This window comes from Schistocerca serialis, chromosome 3, assembly GCF_023864345.2.
Source record: "Schistocerca serialis cubense isolate TAMUIC-IGC-003099 chromosome 3, iqSchSeri2.2, whole genome shotgun sequence".
NCBI classification, from domain to species: Eukaryota; Metazoa; Arthropoda; class Insecta; order Orthoptera; family Acrididae; genus Schistocerca; species Schistocerca serialis.
In genome coordinates this window covers 683,356,152-683,370,808 of record NC_064640.1, presented here as the reverse complement: position 1 = coordinate 683,370,808, position 14,657 = coordinate 683,356,152, and positions in this window count along the sequence as shown.

The following is a 14,657-nucleotide window of genomic DNA, read 5'->3' as shown; positions in this document are numbered from 1 at the left end:
GAAGAAACAAAGATGGGAATAAAAGAAAGGTTCAGGAGTGTACTTAAAATTCAAGATGAAAGGATATCATAGATACGATTCGCTGATGACATTGTTATCCTGAATGAATTACATGATCTGCCCAACGGAATGAACAATCTAATGAGTACAGAATATGGACTGAGAGTAAATAGAAGAAAGATGAAAGTAATGAGAAGTAGCAGAAATGAGAACAGCGAGAAGCTTAACATCATGATTGATGGTCACGAAGAAGATGAAGTTAAGGAATTCTGCTACCTATGCAGTAAAATAACCAATGAGAGACGGAGCAAGGAGGTCATCAAAAGCACACTTGCAATGGCAAAGAGGACATTCCTGGCCAAGAGAAGTCTACTAGTGTCATACGTAAGTCTTAATTTGAGGAAGAAATTTCTGAGAACGTACGTCTGGAGTACAGCATTGTATGGTAGTGGAACATGGACTGCGAGAAAATTGGAACAGAAGAGAATCGAAGCATTTGAGATGTCGTGCTACAGACGAATGTTGAAAATTAGGTGGACTAATGAGGTAAGGAATGGGGAGGTTCTGCGCAGAACCGGAGAGGAAACGAGTATGTGGAGAACACTGATAACGAGAAGGGACAGGATGATAGGATATCTGTTATGACATCAGAGACTGGCTTCCATGGTACTAGAGGGAACTGTAGAGGGCAAAAATTGTAGACGAAGACAGAGATTGGAATACATCCAGCAAATAATTGAGGACGTAGATTGCAAGTGCTACTGTGAGATGAAGTGGTTGACACAGGAGAGGAATTCGTGGTGGGCCGAATGAAACCAGTCAGAAGACTGAAGAACCCATTAAAAAAACTTGAGTATCATTAATATTCTTCTAATACATATAAGTTGAGTGTACATGTCATTATGTTTTATTTTTGAATTAGATATGTAGATAGGGCGGAAGACGGGGTTTAAAAAGGAGCTCTTGAGGGGATAGTTGTAGGAATAATGTACCTTCATAGCGTCTAGAACAAAAATAAGAGTAACCTATAGGGTATACGTTAAGACTCTAATCTCAGGAGCAAAATGCTTGGTGTAGGAGAGTCTTCCCACTATCCACAGACATCGTGAGGATATATACCCGCGATCAAGAGAAGGATGGACGCTTGTATAGATAACTACATTGGGAAAAATATAAATTTAAGAAACTATCAGCCTCGATTGCTGGAATGAAACAAAGCTTTACCTAGGTTTCAGCCCAATTAATTGATCCTTCTTCTGAAGATATACATGAATCTATAATTAGTCTAAGAGGGAATGGTCTAGAAATGAAACTATCTGCTTTAGATTCCGTGGGATTTGGTGTGTGTGTGTGTGGTTACGATTATTAGTATTTCCTGGTAAATTGCTAGTACACACTTGCAGCAGTTCGAAGAAGAACCTGAATAGGCGTAGTCACATTTTAAAAGTGCGGTACGTAAGTACTAAGTCAACACCAAAACTTAACTTAAGCTGTGGTGTGCGCCTCGCCTCCATGGACGCCGTGCGGTGAGCCTCGGGAACTCACGTGAAACTAAGTAGGACTCATAAAATATTTGTCAGCTGTGCTAAACGCCTCGGCAGGTAAAAACTGAAAGTACAAAAACAATGGGAAAAGTTACGAGGGAAACCATTTTGTGAATATGTGACCTGAGAAAATCAGCTTCCGTGAGCAAAACCTATCCATGTGTGAGTAGTATGCTACTTGCTTTTTCTTAATGAACTATTCTTCAAACATTTTTTTATGACAGTTCGCTCTACATCTCTCTCAATGAATTTTTACGACTACCATCACTGATAGTATACAAAGCTTTAAATGACATTAAATCTGCTTTAGATTCCGTGGGATTTGGTGTGTGTGTGTGTGTGTGTGTGTGTGTGTGTGTGTGTGTGTGTGTGGTTACGATTATTAGTATTTCCTGGTAAACTGCTAGTACACACTTGCAGCAGTTCGAAGAAGAACCTTTTTTGAAATGCGGTGCTACCGAAACATGCTGAAGGTTGGATGAGTAAAAATGGCTTTGAGCACTATGGGACTTAACTGCTGTGGTCATCAGTCCCCTAGAACTTAGAACTACTTAAACCTAACTAACCTAAGGACATCACATACATCCATGCCCCAGGCAGGATTCGAACCTGCGACTATAGCGGTCACGCGGTTCCAGACTGTAGCGCCTAAAACCGCTCGGCCACACTCGGCCGGATTGGATGAGTAAATTGAGTAGCAAAGGTAGTACTGAATCGAACTGCAGAGAAGAAAAGACATTTATGGTATAACTCAGCTGGCTCCGGAATGGAAGATAACCGAGATTAGGGTGAAATACTGAATTTGGCCTTGCGGAATTGTTTCACCGCCGAAGGTCGTAACACAGTCCGTGCTTCCAGTCATAGGACGACCTTCGAAACGACAGATATTGAAATAACTGAGCGCCAGATAGAAATTCAACTACAAGCGCTTAGTAGTGCGAAGGCATCAGGACCTGATGAGACACTTATAACATTCTACAAAGATTATGCGAACGAACTCGCTCCGCTCCTGGCAGCGGTTTTTTTGTCGCTGGAGCAACGAAAGTCACCTAGCGACTGGAAAAAACCGCAAGTTTTAGTATCCAAGGGTCATTCGGATTCCTCGCCTAGCCCGAGTATCGTTGGAGAGAACACATCACAGATACTCGGGCTACACCGGCAGCCACACCTGCAAGAACATGAGGCTGTCCTCTTATGTGTTTACCGATATACCGCAACCCGGCGATTGCAGCCGTCTTTCACTAGTCACTGAAACCTTACTTTTCACTCTTCTCACCTGGTTTACCTACATCCTCAGTTATTTACTGGATCTATTCCAATCTCTAACTTCCTCTACTTTTTTTAGTCTCTACAGGCTCCCTCTAGTGCCGTTAAAGTTATTCCCAGATGTCTTAACAGATATCCTATCATCATGTCCCTTCTTCTTGTAAATGTTTTCCATATATTCCTTCACTTTCCGATTCTGCGTAGAACCTCCTCATTCTTTACCTTATCAGCCCACCTAATTTTCAACATTAGCCTGTGGCACTATATGTCAAAATGCTTCGATTCTCTTCTTCTCCCATTTTCGAACAGTTCATGTTCCACTACCACACAATGCTGTACTCCAAACGTACATTTTCAGAATTTTCTTTCTCCTGTGTTTGATACTAGAAGAGTTCTCTCGGCGAAGAATGACCTTTTTGCCAGCGCTAGTCTGTTTTTGATATCCTGCTTGCTCAGTCCGTCGTCGGTTATTTTGCTGCCTAGGTAGCAGAACTCCTGAAGTTCATCTACTTTATGACATTGTGGTAACCATCATTATTAAATCTCCGCGAAGGGCAGCGGCGCGCTCCATTTCGCGCGACCGAGAAGGGCATCTTCGTTCGCACTTCTGCATGCGCCACCCTGTAACATCGCTGGCCGCCTTCGGGCGCACGCGCTTCAAAACAGCGATTGGCCACCCATAGCACTCAGGGATTGGTCGCCCAGAATATATAGTGACCACAGCCACCGGCTCCATTGTCTATGGAGCCTTATTTAACATCGCTACTGACGTCTAGAAGTCAGTGCTCATAGTGCCATGTTTGTACTCATCAACTCGGATATGCTACGCTGTGGTGGACTTGCTATTCGATGTTGATTCGGCTGCACTTTGGTCTAGGAATTCGAGTGGTACACTGGAACTTGGACTTCAACGTTCGCTAGACTTATCATGTCAACGGACGTGTGATTTCCGCCGGAATGCTGCATTTCACTTTCACTTCTTGGCCACTGTTATAACCACCGTCAATTTATATAATTTCCATAAAGTGTTCATCAGCAACTTGGCACTAGGTAACAGAATTTTTGGTATCATTGTTGTGCAATAAACCGTGGAATGGTGATATATTAATTATGTTATTCCTAGTTACAACACAATAAAATGGTGACGAGCCAGCAGCTATCTACATTCGAAGCTCTACTCATGCGACTAAGTTATCAGCAGGACGAGAACGAGAAGCTGCTACTGAATATTCTCCATCCCCTTCTTCAGAGCTTACTACAGACACAAACAACACAGCAAGTGCAGACTTTTTCTTCCTTTGATTGGGCGTTAGAGGATTGGGAAACCTACGAATCAAGATTATTGGAGCATTTCTGTTATGATGACGACGAACGACTCGTCGCCAGTGTTGACTGGTGGCCAATGCTAAATAGAAACATAAATCACAGCAGGTTTGTCAGTAACATCGATAAGGTGCTGGCTGCATGGTCAGGATCTGTAACGACTAAAATAACTAGAAGTCTTTGGTAAAAAATAATATATATTGTACTTAACTGGTTGCACAGGATTCGTCTTGGCTGCATACACATAAACAGATAACTATTGAGGCCTCACTTAGGTCATACGTTACGAAGCGCCTTGTTAGAGGTTGCTTCCTATCAGCTGAAGGCTATACTACTTTACTACTTGACGTACCGAGCAAGAGTGGACGAGAGCTCGCTAGAAACTTGATACAAGCCGCGGAGTGGCTCTAGTGGCGCTGGCCGCGACCCGCGGGTCAAGCGATACTAACACGGACCGTGGTCGATAACTGCAACCCCTAACTAGTGTGGTATCGAACGTTGATACCACAATTTCCATGCATTCAAGTTAACTGACGCCAGCCTCATGAAATCTTTGTTTTTGCCATGTGAAAAACTGGGATGTACCAGCTACTGTGCAAACTGACCCCCTTATCTAAGTCTTCAGAGCTCATCTTTTCAAATATTTATTCGCTGATGATTAAATATTACCAGCAGCATACTCATGTTATTTTCTCTCGGATAGCATTTTACCAATACAAGTAACAGATAAACCAGACAATGGGTCGTGGAGTTGCATGGATTATGGCGAAAACTTTATTTTCTCACTCGTATAAGTAAGGAGTAATATGCATAAGGAATGGTCAGAGACATGATCATCCGGGGTACTCCAGTCAGGGATTTCCAGCACGAGACACTTCGACTACAAGACCCGTCGTTAGACAAAGTTTTGGACTTAGCACAAAGCTTCGAAGTGATCCAAGCAGCAGGCACGAAACTGGAGTCGTGGTCAGACATAACAGCCGTTAATGTAAGGACATTCGAGCCAGTAACCAAGGGCCATACTAGTGGCGACTTGGACGTAGCAACTGTACAGGAGGGACGCCATACCATTAACCAATCACGTCCTCCATCTCACTCGAGCCGATCAAACCGATCTTGGGTACTGACACGATTGCTGTCATTTCCGTATTGTTTTAAAAATCATCAGCGTGGAACTGTCGTGACAGATGGGCCTTTTGCCTAAACTTTTCTGCCAACGGCCATTTTGGTAGTGTATGTCGTAAGTCCCGTCAGGCAAGACATCCTCCTGCCCAGCAGATGGATGTTAATCTGGTACCCACTATAGACTATCAAGAGACCTCCAATAAGCTTTTCGTAGAAATGCAAATTGCAGAGAAACCAGTTCAATTACAAGTAGATATCGGCGCAGCTGCGAGCATTCTGAATCACGGTACCAATTTGAAAATTGGAGCGCCTCCCTTGCAAGAAAGAAAGAGATGTCTAGTGGCGTATAATAAACATATCATCCCAGTATACGGTCGAGTCCAGTTGCCAACGACGTATCGTAATGTCACCCTCCACACGACCCTCTTAGTTATTAACAGTGATTCCGCCGAGAACTTGATTAGACTGGACTCTTTTCAGAAATTTAGATTTTCAGTAGACGTTTCTGTGAATTTGGTATCCGAAGATGTTGCATACTCTGACGCAGAGACGCTTTGACAAGATTATAAGGATAGTTCACCTCGGAACCCGGCCCCGCAAAGGATTTTGAGGCGCACATCGCACTGAAACGTAATGCACGGCCTCGGTATTTTCGAACCCGCGCCGTTCAGGTAGCTCTGACGGACGAAGTATAGGAAGATCGTCTAACTGCAATTGGAGTTCTAGAATCTATTCAAAATTGTTCAAATGGCTCTGAGCACTATGGGACTTAACTTCTGAGGTCATCAGTCCCCTAGAACTTAGAACTACTTAAACCTAACTAACCTAAGGACAGCACACACATCCATGCCCGAGGCAGGATTCGAACCTGCGACCAAGGAGATTGCGCGGTTCCAGACTGTAGCGCCTAGAACCGATCGGCCACTCCGGCCGGCTAGAATCTATTGCTTCTAGTCATTGGGCTACCCCATTAGTCATAGTGCGAAATCAGTCGGGGAAGACCCGCCTGTGCGGCGATTTTAAAATAACTGTGAAGGCCCAATTAGAGATTGAGACATATCCTGTTCCGAAGCCGACAGAATTACTGTCAAAAGTAAAAGGTGGATACTTCTTCTCTAAAATAGACCTGGCGGATACATACCTCCAACTTCTCCTTGATGCAGAATCTCAACAGTTTCTTACACTTAACACGCCACTCGGCCTTTGTGGTTTAAAATGCGTAATGTTTGGTATACAAGTGCCCCGTCATATTTCAACGGCTTTTGCAACAATTAGTATTCCAAGTGGATGGATCCATTAACTATTTAGACGACATAACTGTAACAGGGAGGAACACCTTCCCAATCTGAATTCTTTATACAGCGTCTTAAGGGAGGCTGGCCTAAAAAACAGAGATGAATAATGTTTTTTTTCCTGCCTGAGACTGAGTACCTCGACAATATCATTTCCAGCTCGGGTATTCGTCCTCTGGATAAACATGTCGGAGCCATAATCAAACTTCCTAGACCAACAATTCTTAAGCATCTTCTTTACTTTCTAGGGAAGATTTCGTACTACCGAAAGTCCTTATCCGCAGCAGCAACAAAAACCGCCTGCTTGTCCCAGTTATGCAAAAAACGGATGACTTTCCAGTGAACACCAGCTTGCGAGCTCGCAGTCCACAGATTAAAATCCCAGTTGTTGAAGGTTCCGTGCCACGCACGTTATGATCCAACAAAGCGGATAGTTATTGCAAGAGACGCATGTGATACAGACGTTGCAGCGGTCCTGGCATACAGTGGGGCCTATACATTGAAAACATTGACTATTGATACGGCTGCACACTGGACTTAGAGCCGGCCTGTGTGGCCGAGCGGTTCTAGGCGCTTTAGTCTGGAACCGCGCGAACGCTACTGTCGCAGGTTCGAATCCTGCCTCGGGCATGGATGTGTGTGATGTCCTTAGGTTAGTTAGGTTTAAGTAGTTCTAAGTTCTAGGGGACTGATGACCTCAGATGCTAAGTCCCATAGTGCTCAGAGACATTTGAACATTCTGGACTTAGAATCCGAATGGAATACTGGAACTTGGGCTTCAACGTTCGCTAGGCTTAGTATGTCAACGGCCTTATGATTTTCGCCGGAATGCTGCATTTCACTTGCACTTCGTGGACATTTTTATAACCACCACCAATTTATATAATTTTCCATAAAGTGTTCATCAACAACTTGGCACAAGGTAACAGAATTATTGGTATCATTGTCGTGTCAATAAACCGTAGAACGGTGATCTATTTATTGTGTTATTCCTAATTGTAACAACCTACAATCCTGATGTCATCTTTCTCGCTGTTCTAATTTATGCTGCTTCCCATTACTTTCGCCTTTGTTCGATTTACTCTCAGTCCACGTTCTGTACTCAGTGGACTGCTTATACCACTCAGTGGATGCTGTAATTCTTCTTAACTTTCATTGAGGATAACAATGTCACCAGCGTATTTTATTATTGATATCTTTCCACTTTGAATTTTAGTTCCAATCTTAAACTTTCCCTTTATTTCCGTTTTATTTCTTCGATGTATAGACTAAAACTGGGGGGCGAACTAGTACATTCCTGTCTTACATTCTTTTAGGTCCCAGCATTTTGTTCTTGGTCCTCCTCTCTTATTATTCCGTCTTGGTTCTTGTATATGTTGTGTATTGCCCGTCCCCCTACAGATGACCCTTATTTTCCTCAGAATTGCGAACATCTTGCACCATTTGACATTGTCGAATGGTTTTTTTCCAGATCGAGAAATCCTACGAGCGTGTCTTGATTTTTCTTCACGCTCGCTTCCGTTATAAACCGCAATCTCAGAACTTCCTCTCGGATGCCTTACGTTTTCTAAAGCCCAACTGATCGTCATCTAACGCATCCTTCATTTCCGTTTCCATTCTTCTGTACATGAGCTGATAAGCTACTTGTGTGATAACTCTCACACTTGTCAGTCCTTGAACTCTTCGGAATTGTGTGGATGGTATTTTTTCCGAAAGTCAGATGGTATATCAGGAGACTCCTCCATTCTACACACCAACATGATTAGTCGTTTTGTTACCACTTCCCCCAACGATTTTAGAAATTTTGATGGAATTTTATTTATCCCGTCAGCCTGATTTGATATTAAGTCTTCCAAAGCTCTTTTAAATTCTGATTCTAATACTGGATACCCTGTCTCTTCTAGAAATCTGCTCCTGTTTCTTCTTCTATCATATCAGACAAGTCTTCCCCCTGATGCACGCCTTCAGCGTACTCGTTTCACATAACCGCTCTCTCCACTGCGTCTAACAGAGCAATTCCCAATGCATTCTTAATGTTGTCATCCTTGCTATTAATTTCACTGAAGGATGTTTTGACTTTTCTATATTCTGAGTCAGTTCTTCCGATAATCATTTCTTTTACGATTTCATCACATTTTTCATGCAGCCAGTACATCTAAGCTTCACTGCACCACCTATTTATTTCATTCCCTTGTGACTTGTCTTTCTGTACTTCTGAAATTCACTGACCATTTCTGTACTTCCTTCTAGGAAAGGCCGCTGGACCTAATGGGACACCAGTTCGATTTTACACAGAGAACGCGAAGTAACTTGCCCCCCTTATTGCAGTGGTGTACCGTAGGTCTCTAGAAGAGCGTAGCGTTCCAAAAGATTGGAAAAGGGCACAGGTCATCCCCGTTTTTAAGAAGGGACGTCGAACAGATGTGCAGAGCTATAGACCCATATCTCTACCGTCGATCAGTTGTAGAATTAGGAACACGTATTATGTTCGAGTATAATGACTTTTATGGAGACTAGAAATCTACTCTGTAGGAATCAGCATGGGTTTCGAAAAAGACGATCGTGTGAAACCCAGCTCACGCTATTCGTCCAGGAGACTCAGAGGGCTATAGACACGGATTCCCAGGTAGATGACTTCCGCAAGGCGTTTGATACAGTTCCCCACAGTCGTTTAATGAACAAGGTAAGAGGATATGGACTATCAGACCAATTGTGTGATTGCATTGAAGAGTTCCTAGATAACAGAACGCAGCATGTCATTCTCAATGGAGAGAAGTCTTCCGAAGTAAGAGTGATTTCAGGTATGCCGCAGGGGAGTGTCGTAGGGCCATTGCTATTCACAGTATATATAAATGACCTTGTGGATAACATCGGAAGTTTACTGAGACTTTTTGCGGATGATGCTGTAGTATATCGAGAGGTTGTAACAATCGAAAATTATACTGAAATGCAGGAGGATCTGCAATGAATTGACGCATGGTGCGGGGAATGGCAATCGAACCTCAGTGTAGAGAAGTGTAATGTGCTGCGAATACAAAGAAAGAAAGATCCTTTACCATTTAACTACAATATAGCAGGTCAGCAACTGGAAGCAGATAATTCCACAAATTACCTGGGAGTAGGCATTAGGAGTAATCTAAAATGGAATGACCATATAAAATTAATCGTCGGTAAAGCAGATGCCAGACTGAGATTCATTGGAAGAATGCTAAGGAAATGCAGTCCGAAAACAAAGGAAGTAGGTTACAGTACACTTGTTCGCCCACTACTTGAATACTGCTCACCGGTGTGGGATCCGTACCAGATAGGGTTGATAGAAGAGATAGAGAAGATCCTACGGAGAGCAGCGCGCTTCGTTACAGGATCATTTAGTAATCGCGAAAGCGTTACGGAGATGATAGATAAACTCCAGTGGAAGACTCTGCAAGAGAGACGCTCAGTAGCTCGGTAAGGGCTTTTGTTGAAGTTTCGAGAACATACCTTCACCGAGGAGCTAAGCAGTATATTGCTGCCTCCTACGTATATCTCGTGAAGAGACAATGAGGATAAAATCAGAGAGATTAGAGCCTATACAGAGGCATACCGACAATCTTTCTTTCCACGAACAATACGATATTGGAATAGAAGGGAGAACCGATAGAGGTTCTCAAGGTACCCTCCGGCACACACCGTCAGATGGCTTGCGGAGTATGGATGTAGATGTAGATGCTATTGCTTTTTTTAGAGATTCCACTCCTCTTCAACTGAACTGCATACTGAGCTGTTCCTTATCGCAGTATCTATAGCCTTAGAGTACTTCAAACACATCTCATCATTCTTTAGGATTCACGTATCCCATTTCTTCGCGTATTGCTTCTTCCTGACTAATCTCTTAAACTTCAGCCTACTTTTCATTGCTATTAAATTGTGATCTGAGTCTGTATCTGCTCCTGGGCAGGCCTTACAATCCAGTATCTGATTTCGGAATCTCTGCCCGAACATGATGTAATTGAACTGAAATCTCTCTGTATCTTCCGGCCTTTTCCGAGCATACCTCCTCCTCTTGTGATTCTTGAACAGAGTATTCGCTATTACTAGTTCAAATTTGTTACAGAACTCAATTAGTCTTTCTCCTCTCTCATTTCTAGTACCAGGTCCAAATTCATCAGGAACCTTTTCTTTTAATTCTTCCACTATAACCGCATTCTAGTCCTCCATGACTATTAGATTTTCATCTCCCTTTACGTTCTTAATTACCCATTCAGTATCCTCGTATACTTCCACTATTTATTCGTCTTCAGCTTGCGACGTTTGCATGTATACCTGAACTATCGTTGTCGGTGTTGGTTTTCTGTCGATTTTGGTAAGAACAACGCTACACTGATCTGTTCAAAGTGACACAATCTCCGTCCTACCAATCTATTCATAACGAATCCCACTTCCGATATAACGTTTTCTGCTGCTGTTGAGATTAGCCTGTACTTATCTGACCAGACGTCCTTGGTTTCCTTCTATTTCACTTCACTGACCCGACTATATCTAGATTGAGCCTTAGAATTTCCCCTTTTAGATTTTCTAGCTTCCCTACCACGATCAAAATTCAGACATTCAGCAGACCAATTCGTACAACGGTTATCGTTCCTTTGGTAATTCAAGCCGGCCGGAGTGGCCAAGCGGTTCTAGGCGCTACAGTCTGGGACCGCGCAACCGCTACGGTCGCAGGTTCTAACCCTGCCTCGGGCATGGATGTGTGTGATGTCCTTAGGTTAGTTAGGTTTATATAGTTCTAAGTTCTAGGGGACTGACGACCTCAGAAGTTAAGTCATATAGTGCTCAGAGCCACTTGATAATTCAATCTTTACTCATGGTCACCTGTCACTTGGCAGTCTCCTCTGTTCCAATGGTTGACTACTCCGGAATTTTTTGTCAATGGAGATCTCATCCTGACACTTTTGAACTGCAGGCCACATGGCCTGTGGATGTACATTATGTGTCTCAATGCAGTGGTTTCCATAGCCTTCAGCATCCTAATGCCGTTGATGATTGGTGATTCTTGCACCTTGCATGGGGGCTTAATTAAATAAAATGCAAATAATTTTTATTTTTCGTAGATGTATTGTCCGATTACGTAGTCTCGTAAACGGTTGGCCCTGACTAGTTTTTGTACGCAATCTGACTGCATAGAACAACAACAAAGAATGAAATGAAAATTTTCGTTAACACAATTAATTAATTAAGTCCCCAGCAACTATGAAACCTACGAAACCAAAATACTAGTGTAACTGTTCTGTGTGTGGGAGTGTGACTCAACGTACACATCTGGCACGGTTCTTCTTCAACAAGACAAGAAATTTTAAATACCATTTATACTGAAGTAATTAAAAAAAAATAGAAATACTATAATTGCGCAAGAAAACCAGAATTACACTCTAATACAAGAACACAAGCCAGATGCTTTGTTGACTGAACCTGTAATGACGCATTATTCAAGACATTGAAATAATGAGAAAAAAACCGAGTTTTGTTACCTTCACATATATTGACGAAAAGCACTCTAATCATTACAACATCTCCATTAGAACAACATCTGCTATCTAGCCCAACAAATAACTGCATAAAACATGGAACAAGCACTCACTACTACGACATCTCGACAAGAACTTTTCACTACCACATCTCAGCAAGCACTGACTACTACGAGTTCTCAACAAGCACTGCCAGTGGAGGCGGCTGAATAATACTCTTTGGCGCAATCACTGGCGCTGTGGCTCAGTGTAGCCACCTTTCAACCTTTAGGGGAATTTTCGCACCCCAAAGGGAAAAGAGAGCTCTGAACATCTGTCCGCTCCTACACTCCTTGACAAGGCCATTGGCCGAATAAGGGCGACTTCTTATGCTAGAAGTCTACGGCCGCCAATACCGATGAGTTTTAATCAAGACTTATGCGGGGTTTAAACCGATTACTAATCAAAGACGTTACCACTACTCCACAGGTGCCACGTGCGCGACACGCCACTGAATAGTTGAGTTTAGACCTTACCCGATTTACGTTTGAGATTGGATTTTCCGCCACATGCCTTAGGCGAGTAGGTTACGTTCTGAACTTGCGATTTTTATTATTTCACCTCCTGATCTAATCTGTCGTTCACTTCCAGAACTGTTTCGTTCTGCCGGTCTCTACGTTACCATCAGTGCAAGTTATCATAAAGTTTGTTTCTACCTCTGCGGAAGAGGATATGAAAAAGGTCATTCCCGTTTTCGAGAAGGGTCGTAGGGTAGATACATGTAATTTTAGGCCTTTAACGTTGGAGTCAATTTGTTGTGAAATTATGGGATATGTTTCATACTCAAGAATTAAGACGTTTTTTGGAGAACGAGAATCGTCTCTATAAAAATTGGCATGGATCCCGCAAACAGACGTCTTCGAACTAAGCTCGCTCAGTACCTCCATGAGATCCGTAGCTTACAAGGGATTCAGGTTGATGTCGTGTTCCTTGACTTCAAAAAGCCATGTTACACCGTCCCACACTATCGTTTCTGAAAAAAATACAAGCTTACCAATTATCGGACCAAATTTACTAGTGAATACAAGACTTCCTTCCATTCAGAACTCTGCCCGTCCCTCTCAGCGGAACAAAATCGATACATGTAAAACTAATTGCGGTGTACCCAGGGAAGTGTGATAGGGCCGTTACTGTCTACAGGGTATATAACTGATACGGTAAGAAGCGTTGAAAGCAATTTAACTCTGTTTTCAGATGATGCGGTTGTCTACAAGAAAGTAGTAATTCCGGAAGACAGTATCGATTTGCAGAATGACCAGCAGATGTTTGATGAATGCTGCAGGCTGCAGCAGTCAGCAGTTAACCCTGAACTTAAGTAAATGTAACATACTGTGCATACGTAGGTATAGACATTCAATAATCTATAACCATATTATCGCTGACGGATTTCTGGAAACAGTATCAACCGTAATATATCTAGGAGTAACTATGCAGAACAATCTTAAGTGGGATGACCACCTAAAACAAATAGTAGGAAAAGCAGACGCCGGACTGAGATTCACTGAAAGAATCTTAAGGAAACATAATTCATTGAGGAATGAAGTGGCATACAAAGCGTTCGAGAGAGTTTTGAGTTTTTTTCATCACTCTGCGATTCTTACCAGATAGGACAGATAGGAGAGGTAGAGGAGATCCAAGTAGAGCGGCACGTTTCGTAACGGGTTCGTTTAGTCGATACGAGAGAGTGACAGAGAAGCTCAGAAAATTCGAGTGGCAGAAGTTACAAGAGGGGCATTTTGCATCGCGAAGTTTACTACTGAAATTTCGAGTGAAAACTTTCTGGGAAGAGTCAGACAACATATTACTTCCTCTCACATACATCTCACGAAATGGCTACGACGAGAAAATTCGGGAAATTTGAGACAATACAGTGACTTAGCGACAATCGTTCTTTCCACACACCATCCGCAGACGGAATGGTGAAATGGGCGGAGGGGGGGGGGGCGAGGGGGGGGGGGGTTTAGTAGTAACAGAAGTTCCCTCCGCCACACATCGTTAAGTGCCTAGCGGAATATAATGTAGGTAGAAGAGATCACCAATTTAGTATTGGATGGTAAAAAATTGTTGACGGAATACGGTAAGTGCGTTAACCTGCACAGAGTAGAGCACCGTGGAGAGCGTTTTCGGATTGAAAACAGCAACAATTTACTTACATTTTGTGAATATCTGAAAATGTTACTGCAATGATGATTTTGCACACCAGACAGTGCAGTACCTAATACGTGCAATCCTTCTTGACGTAGTAGGTGCCACAGGAAAGGTGACTGATGCAGGAATGTCACACGCAATCATCATATCTATGAAGCTAAAGGTAAAGGAACGACGAACTTTTTTTTTCTTTTTTTTTTTTTTTTGAGGTTACGTGAGATTTAAAGATATAAGTGATAGGATTCGCTGATGAATATAGATTGAAAGTAAATCGGAATCATGGAGGGAACTTCAATGAAAGCACGTTTGGAGCATAAAATTGTATGGTGAAATAATTGAACTTGCTCCTCAACTGCTCTCCACCGTTCACTGTCGGATGTTTATCATCCGATACGACGGTTGACTGTGTCATATAG